This window comes from Quercus lobata, chromosome 5, assembly GCF_001633185.2.
Source record: "Quercus lobata isolate SW786 chromosome 5, ValleyOak3.0 Primary Assembly, whole genome shotgun sequence".
In the NCBI taxonomy this organism is placed as follows: Eukaryota; Viridiplantae; Streptophyta; class Magnoliopsida; order Fagales; family Fagaceae; genus Quercus; species Quercus lobata.
The window spans coordinates 4,855,076-4,864,669 of NC_044908.1; the positions used below are offsets into that span (position 1 = coordinate 4,855,076).

A 9,594-nucleotide genomic window follows, 5' to 3' on the forward strand; every position below is an offset into this window, starting at 1 on the left:
TTCTTTAAAAAAAATCGTACGGTGCGTCTGAAAGACACTCTTTCAGACACCAAGGGCCCGTTTGGTATATGTGTTTAAAAACTGAAAATTGTTGTTTGAAAATATTTGTAGAAATACATGTGGGTGAAAAAGTACGTTGAAATGCGTGAAATGCTGTTTAAAAACTGAAAATGGTTGTTTAAAACTACAAACCAAACACCCCCCAACCCGCTCACCCAAATATAAAAAAAAACAAAACATAGACATCGTTTAAAAGCCTCTGGGTATAAAAGGAAAATTAACGGGTTAAAATACAATTAAAAGGGCTTACAATACTCCCAAGAAAAAAAAACTTGCGATACTGAGGACGGAGAAAGAGACAGAGACCGACAGATCAAAAACTGAGACCCAAAACTCTCTCTCTCTCTCTCTCTCTCTTCTCATGAACCCTAATCTTTTTCTTCAAGATGAAGAAGAGCCGTACAGTCTCTTCCAATATCCCCAGACTCTCTCTCTCTCGCTCTTTTCACGAACCCTAATCTTTTTCTTCAAGAATATTCAATCCCTTCAATCCAAGCTACAGGTTTGTTCTTTAAATCAATCTTTTTCCAATTCAAGATTCATGTATTTGTTTCTTGCTCTCTATATTATTGAATTCCTCAATTTTTTTAATTTTTTTGAAAAATCATATTTGAATCGATCTTTGTGTGTGTGTGTGTGTATGGCAAACAGTACGGATTCGGAGGAGTTCGTGTTGCTATCTCGGGTTCGCAATGAAGGCGCAATCAGAGATCTGCGGGTCCTTGGGTCGGACCCTAGCGACACTGCGATATAGAGAAAGTGAAGGAGAAGAAAAAAACCTTGCGCCATCGTTTAAAAGCAATAAATGATAATGTTTCACACCGTCAAAACACTGTTTGGAGCCCTCTACATATAAAAGGAAAGGAAAGTAACTGCTTAAAAAAGAAAAGAAAATAAAGACTGCTACACGGAGAAAGGAGAAAGAAAGACCGAGAGAAGAGAGAGACAGAGAACGGAGAAGGAGAGAGAGATTGAGAGATCAAAAACTGCACTCGCTACCCGACCATCAGAATCGCTACTGGTAAGTTCTGTTTTAAATTAAAAAATTTAGGCTTTTGGGTTTTTATTTGGAGAATCAATTGGGTGTTAATTATGATTTAGATTGGTATTTTGGGTCAGATTTGGTTTTGATTAAGGGATACGAAGATAGAGGAACCAAGCAGAGTTCGTAGCAATACTGCGATACAGAGAAAGGGAAGGAGAAAAAAAAGAAGTTTGCAGCACAGTGGAGATTCGACTGAAACTGAAAGGTCAAGAAGGATTGCCGAGAAACAAGGAATTTTCTTTTGCTAAAACGTTGTTTGGTTGTCATCCTATGTGAAGTTGTTCTTTTCTTCTTCTTCTTATTTCAATTTCATTCTCTGAAAGGGTTTTGTTTTTTTTTTTTTTAATTATTTTTTTAAAATTTTAAAAAATTTTTTTTTATCGTTTGTATATTAATTCCTTTTGATTTTGGTATCACTTTTTTTTTCTTCAAATGTACAATGTACTCTTTTGTTTTTCTATTTGTCTCCAGGGGACAAGGATGGGGCACCCCAGAACTCTATCAAAGGTCTATTTCTACCTTCCTTTAAATTTGTCTTTCTACATACAAAAATTGTGACATGTGTTCTGGGTTATTATTTAAATATTCGGAAATCTGTCCCATTTAATGTTCATATAAACGAAAATGAAAGCATGAATGCCCAATGAGTATTATCTCCCCTTTCCCTTTCCTTCAGTTTGGCCTTTTCATCACCCCTGTCAACTGCTACTGCCGTTCTAACACTCCTTCAAATTCCGTTGCAACCCTTCAGTTCAACTCATTCAATTATGGGTTCTTTTTATATATATATATATATATATATATATTTACATTTTTTTTCTGGTACCTTATTATGTTTGTTTGCCTGACTCATTCTCTATAAGACCACCATATTTCTAAAGCATTGAAACTAATATTAATGGCAGCTTGAGGCAAAGAGCATTTGGGATTAGAGGATGACTTCATCAGTTTGAGATACTAAAACTTATGTTTGATGACCCACTTCAGGTGTTGGATGGCAGTATGTTATGCACACAAGGGAGAAAACAACTTGGATCTTGGGTACAATCGCTTTCTTTTTGCATCTACTTAACGAATTAGATAGAGCAGTTATGAAAATCACCATTTCCTCTTATTCCATTGTCTAATTTCTGTTTTGCATTTAACTCTTGGTATTTTTTTGAATAATCCTTAATAGGTTGCTGCTGTGTCACTCTAAAGTCTAAAGTGTGAAACAATGTAGGCACAATTTGATGACATGACCACCAAGTGATGCCTTGGGCCATGCAATATCTAATATTATCCTTTTTGTCATTTGCTCTTTCCTCTATAATAGTGAATTGAAAAATTACATGAGTTCTGCCTTTGTCTTCTTTGGCTCCCCCATCTTCTCAGTTGGCAAAAGATAATGGTTCTGCATTTATTAGAATATCACATCTACACTTTTAAATTTAGTTTTCTATGAAGCATTGTTCACCTAGCATTTGGATGTCATGCGTATTTGTTAATTTCCTCAATGTCCTTGCAGTGAAGTAATTATTGCTCCTCTAATATAGGTGCTCCTATAACTCTTTTTGGTCTAAATTTCTAGACAAATCTGCCAATTAGGTATGTCAAGACTTCATTTGCATGTTCTTCCTTTTTGGTCTAAATTTTCATAACTATTACTTGAACCATGTATGAGATAGAAATGTTTTGCTCAATTGTGGAGCTTGGGTGATTTAGATATTGTCAAAAAGGAAATTGAAAGGCTTGAGTTGTTTGTTATGAAGCTAACAAACAATCCAAATACCATCTAGAGTCACAAAACTAACAAACCAGATAACACTGACCTTCAAACATCTTTATGTTCTTTTAGTATCAACTTAAGAATAAAAAAATCTGATGACAAGCCTACAAAATTAAATTATGAGAATAAGCAAAAAAAAAAAAAAATCTGATGACAAGCCTACGAAATTAAATTATGAGAATAAGCACAAAAAAAAAAAAAAAAAAAAAAAAACCTACAATAGGCTATTTAGGCAGCACCCTTCCCTACACCAGAAGGAGCTCAATAATAAACTTTTCAATTGTACTCCACCTTAATTTTGACAATTTAACCTTCCATTATTGTATTGATAATTGCAATTGGGCTAGCCAATTTTTGATCAGTAATATAATTCACGTGAATTGTTGCATCGTAGATCTAGAAGGTATCCCAAATGCCTAAAAGTCACTTGGTATGGGATAAAGAGAAAGCTCATGGTGTTCAGTAAAAAAGGAAACATTATTGGGTATTTTTTGTTTAACTTATTTGGCTTATGACATTATCTATTACTATTTTATGTGGTTTATTACATTGTCAAGAACTATTTTATGTGTTTTATGATATCTGAATATTGAAAAGGTAATTTGTATAATCAGTATATTTAGATCAGTTATTAGAATTTATAACTTTTGTTAATGGATTTTTCACATGACCTACGAGCAAGGTTTCAGTAAGTTCGCTAATGACTTTGTGTAATATTTGATAGTGTGCATCCTCTATTACTGGGTTTGGTGTACTAAACTTTGGCTGAAACAAAAAGACTCAGGTTATGCAACACAACAGAGGTTCACTATTATATGCTTGAAAAGAATTGATGATTATTGAATTTGTTTCCCATAAAAAAACTTTGGAAAGGCTTTTCTGTTTGGTATATGAGCAATTATCTGGGGGCTGCCAGATTTGTTGGATATCAGTAATGATTGAGTGGAAGTGCTATCTTTGGGGATGTGTAAAGCCTTGGAATTTGCCAAGCATTTGTCAATATGATACCTAGAGGTAGAGTATGAAGATAGCTCCATCATTCAAGAACTTAATATGCTTTAAGATTGAAAACCTTCTGCATGACCTGCTAACTCCTCGCCATGCTCTCAGGTGCATTGCATTCTTTTGAGGTGACACAGCATACTCAACTCATGTACTTGGTAAGATATTCTAGAATGTATTTCAGATTCAATAGTTACTGATGTACAAGTTTTATAAGTTCTCAATAAATACCACTATTGTTTTTTTTATTTTATTTTTTTAAAGTTTTGTGAAGGCCTTTTAATTTTTTTTAAAATTATCAACTATCAAAATATATTTAAGGGAGAAGGTGGAAGCAAATGGGACTGGGAAGGAGGCCAAGGTGAACTGAGGTGAAAGGAATTGAATTTTTGGGGAGTTTGGGAAGTTGGTACTGCTATTGGTTTTTTTTGGTTGTTGTATTTTGTTGGGTTTGTTTATGTGAGGAATAATGATTAATGGGTATTTGTTTAATTATACATTAAACTAAATTTACAATGATGGGCATGGATATCTAATGTTATCTGCACTTTTTTGTGTCAATTGTATTGGATTTAGTTACCAAGGTTAGATCTTTTTGGGTCCTGTTTATTATGGTTGTTAGTGAGGAATAATGATTAATTATGCATTGAACTTAATTCACAATGATCTATACTATTAGACATTGAGTACATTTTTGTTGTGAATTGATGTGGACTTGCCGATCGGTTATGCATGGCATCAATTTAGCTTCCAAATCGGTTTGTAACAAAATTGCAATAGAACTTATAATACCTAGAGCAATTTTCATGTGAATTGGAATTATAGGAGAGGACACATTATATGAGTTTGTGATGATACTATTAAAACTGAATAAAGATAAGTCCAAAGAGACTATTCTTTATAAAGGTTTCCTTTTAATAGATTTTCATGATGGTCTATATATTATCTAAATTACAGACCTATTATCTTGCTATTATGTAATTATTGTGTTCATTTTTTGTGTTAGGTTTCCTCAAACTCTTGACAAATTCGGTGTTATATTTGTTTCTTACAGTGATATTTTGAATTCGCTTAATTTTTAGGTGGCTTATTAGAAATAGTCCCCCAGAGATTAAGAACAAATGTCCCATCAAATTATCATTTACAACAAACCCTTGATGAATATCCTCCTCAATGTACTGACACGACTTTAAAGATTAGTCTCAAATGTTTAGACAATAATGTTATACCAATGCATTGGATATGTTTGCACTATTTTCTAAATGATTTTCACTGTAATAAATTGTTATTGTTTGTTTCCCCTTATTTCTAAGTTATGATGTCTGTTAGTTGATGACAAGTACACCAAGTTTAGATTTTTGTGTGTGGTCTATTGGAGAATGAAAGTACATACGTGATGTGATTTGAAGAGGGTAATGTTTAAAATTTTTAGCGGATATTGGATATTATATGCTTAAATATACTAAATTATGAGAACTAAGTTTATGTTGGATACAAAGATCATTAATATGTAAAATGATCCCGCGCAATGCGCGGGCTAAACACTAGTTTATATAATTTTCAAATTTTATTTATGCTGTTATTTTCTTAATTTTATATATTTTTTCATATTGTATCATCAGTTTGGTATCATCGGTAAGAATAGTTAAAGTTCTTGTCATAGCATGTAAAGGAGCACGAGGGGAACGGTAGGCTACCATATCAGCTCGGCAGGCTACCATATATAGATGATATGTATGAACACATTGACATTGAACTTGATGTGTGTCGGGGGGACATTTTTTCATTGCCAATATGATATTTAAGAAGCCAAAACCAAAACTTGACTTCGGGCTTGGAATATGGCCCAAAGGCTATCTATGAAGTGTGAAAGGTCCATTTTTGCTCAAGGTTTGAGTTGCATCCAACAAAGATTATAATAAGGCTCCAAAAATACCTCCCGCAAAGATAAGCTAACACAAAAGATGACCCACTGCAATAAGTGCTTAAATAATAATCCAACGGTAAACAAAAGAAACATCCAGTTGTAGATATCTAGAAAATTAATAAATGTATTTGCATAGTAAAAATTATGCATTTCCTCCATAGTCGGTTAATATAAAAGTAAGCCCATTATAACAAGTACACAAGGGGAAAATAGTCCAATAGTGAATATGATAAATCTCTAGCGATAGACATCTGACAGATTAATAAGTGTGTTTACATGATCAAAAATCATATAGTTTCTTCATTATTATTAAGTCAACATAAGGGAAAATTTACACAATATCCAAGACATCATAACCTTCAATGTAATGGCAATAAACAATGATTAAATATGCCATAATTACAAGTAAAAGAGGGAAAATTAGGATGGAATGAAATGAGAGAAAGACCTCTAGCTTAGTGCAGCAAATATTTAACTAAGAGTCCGTTTGGATATATCTGAAACTGAAAACTGAAAAATATTGTAGCAAAATAATTTTTAAATGTGTAAATAATATCGTGGGGCCTATTTTTAATGAAAAAGTTACTGAAAAGTGAAATTTGTATGTCCGTGAATAGTACACGATGTGCACTGATTGGCTGAAAAAAGTTTGAAAAGTCAAAATTTGCGGTTACTGTTCATTGAACAGTGCATGAACAGTAACCACAAGTCTAAAAACACGTGAAAAAAAAAAAGAGGGAAAAACACAAACGCGCTGGAAATCAGCACAATCCAAACGCAGCTTAAGATTCTTATACCCATGATGGAATATGTGGAAGAATGTATGGTAAATGATGGAAACTACTTTTATATAAGTGGGTGAGTAAATATACGATGATATGGGAATAAAATGGTAAATGAACTTGTCTATTTTTGGCCATAATGAAGAGAGACTGATTGTAGCTAATCATGAGACCTTTATGGTGCTGGGTTTTGTTAGAAAATAGAAGGAATGTTTGTGAGTTGATGGGCCTTTATGAACTAAAAAAATGAACTTAATTTTGAATTAGGGGCTGAAAATAGCAAGATTGATGGAGACTTTGAGAGGATTTCGTCTCCCCAGATGGAATAGATGGTGTTTTCCTTCTATAGTGGAGCTTAGGGAGAGATTAGCAAAGGCCAAAAAAAAAAAAAAACGTTGGTTCTGATTAGCAAGGGAATTTTTAGAGTATCCATAATTAGATTTGGCCAAAGATGGTTTAAGCTCCTTTTTAAGTGTTTGTCTCATTTGGGAAATTTCAAATGGAGCTGAAATTGAAAGTATCCAACCAAGGATTTGGCCAAAAATGGTGTAATTTGCTTTGGAGTATTTTATCTTCTTTGGGTAATGTCATTAAGTGCTAGGATTTGGAGATTGATCTCAGCTAATAAGATCAAGATAGACATGGGGCTAGAACTTGGTTGCTGCAACTAAGATTTGAGTGTCAAAGAGTAGGAGCTATCACCCCCTAGCCAAGTGTCAAGCTTTTAGCCTATTTCAGGGAGCTCCACTGGAGATCTTTTTACACCCTCCAAACCACATTTTCCTAAATTTCCCCTTTAGGAATTCATAGGCTTGGTTCATGAATTAGTTTTAGACATTTTTAGTATTTTAGAAGCTAGTTTGTTGAAGTTTGGATGATTTGGTCATGGCTTCCTCTAGCTATAACTGAAGTTTAGAGTGGAAGAATGGAATTTATTGAATTATAGCTTTTTGGTGTCAGCTTAGTCCCTGTGATGTTCACGTCAGAAATGACAGTGGCAAAGAGGCTTTCCTAAATTTCCCCTTTAGGAATTCATAGGCTTCGTTCATGAATTAGTTTTTAGACATTTTTAGTACTTTAGAAGCTAGTTTGTTGAAGTTTGGATGATTTGGTCATGGCTTCCTCTAGTTGTAATTGAAACTCAGAGAGGAAGAATGGTATTTCTTGAATTTCAGCTTTTTGGTGTCTGCCTAGTCCCTGAGTACTGTTCACGTCAGAAATGACAATGGCAGAGAGGCTGATGGAACAAGTGGTTAGCTCCTAATTTCAGGGGCGTAGCCAGGAATACATGCTTGGGGGGGCCGGGTTGTAACAAAGATATACCAAATATAATTTTTAAGTCTATTGGATAAAAAATTATCAACTTTTATATATTATTATATACTTGAATATGTTGGGAATTCAACCGAAATTTCAAACCTGTGAGAAACAAAAAAATAGAGAAAACAAAACGCCAAAAGTAAAACAATCACACACACAAGATAGTATTTACGTGGTTCGGCAATTTGCCTGCTCATAATTCTTTTAGCTTTAAAAATATGACTCAATTAACCTGAAAAGAATTTTAAAAAATAAAATTTTAATTAGAAATTTTTGCTTAGTTATATGAATATTATTCATACTCAAGGAAAAAACAAAATTTTCACTATAATTTAAACAGTCAACCCATTTTTAATACAACTTTAATTAATAATAACCCCTCAAATAATTTAATTAATTTATCTTTTATAATGTATTGGTTAATTTAATTATATAACTTTAATTATTATTGTTTAGCATAACAATAAACTATATTGTTTTAATTTATTTATCATTAATTACAATGCTTTAATCCTAGTTGGTAATTACGCAATATAGTTTTAATTTATTTGTCATTAATTTTAGCATAACATATCCTTTGTTACAATTCCTAAAATATAGCAATAAATAATTAAACAATTCTTAAAAAATTGCAATAAATAATAGCTAATAATTTAATTATTAACTTTTGAATAAATATTAATTATTATTTAATAATGTTGGTTTACCCTAAAAACCAACACATTGACTATTGACCAACAATGAGGAATAACCGGATAAGATAAAGACAAACAGGAAAAAAAAAAAAAAATCAACCAATGAATGATTGAGATGTGTTCAGCCAAAAAAATAAAAAGAATGAGTGAGAATGTGAGATGATATTAAAGATAAAAGAATAAAAGGGCTCAAGCAGAACAGGATTCATAAACAGTCTAAACCATTCAGTGAGAGAGAGAGAGAGAGAGAGAGAGAGAGAAACCTTGAGGGAGGGCCGAACTGCCGGAGCCGAAGCGGAGGAAGCAACTAGTCAACGGCAGATCTCCGACGGCGATGAGTGATGACCGATCTACCGTCTGGCATCGACGATCTACAAAGATTTCGTTCCATTTTTCATTTTAGTGACAGTGAGATAAAGAGAGAGAAAAAGAGAGAAATACCTTGAGGGAGGGCCAGAGGGAGCACCGGAGCAAAGGCCGATCTCCGATCTGCGATGAGGGACAAGCGACGACGGCGACGACGAGCGAGCTGCAGCGTCGCGGCGACGTGACCGTGGGTTTGCTGGGGTTTGGTTTTTATTTGTGTATTTGGGAATTTTTTTTTTTTTTTAGATAAAAACCTCTGTCTCTCTGTGTTCGTTGTGTTTCTCTTTGTGTTTGGTTTGCTGTTGAGCTTGATTTGCTCTGTATAGGCAGTATCAGGCATTGTGGTATCTGCCACCGATTTGATTTCTCTGCCAGCGACGTGATGGTTGGATTTCTGATTCTCTGTAATATTTTTTTTTTTTTCGATTGAGAATGCGTGGGCTTGCCGTAAGCGAGCTACTGGGCTCATCGTGGGCTTAGCTTGCCGTGGGCTTCTCTGTGAATTTTTTTTTTTTTTTTTCAGATTTTAGTTCAATTTTTTTTGGGCTTTTTTTTTTTTTTTTCTTGAAAGTAGAACAGATAAATTTTTTATTTTTTTTTTATAATCTGAGGATGTTACTAATTTTTGA

At 33.5% G+C, this 9,594-nt stretch overlaps 1 long non-coding RNA gene across 10 annotated transcripts; it reads left to right on the plus strand.

Annotated features, from left to right (window-relative positions):
• Positions 1 to 304: 304 nt before the first annotated feature.
• On the plus strand, positions 305 to 5,382 carry LOC115992837. Of its 10 annotated transcripts, none has more exons than XR_004092690.1 (7): positions 305 to 562; positions 712 to 1,081; positions 1,180 to 1,612; positions 2,011 to 2,692; positions 3,598 to 3,887; positions 3,984 to 4,033; positions 4,197 to 4,531. It is a non-coding gene; the product is annotated as an uncharacterized LOC115992837 (long non-coding RNA). The 10 variants fall into 10 exon arrangements; XR_004092688.1 differs by having other exon boundaries at positions 2,011 to 2,146; positions 2,283 to 3,887; XR_004092691.1 differs by having other exon boundaries at positions 2,011 to 2,146; positions 2,641 to 3,887.
• The last annotated feature ends 4,212 nt before the right edge of the window (positions 5,383 to 9,594 follow it).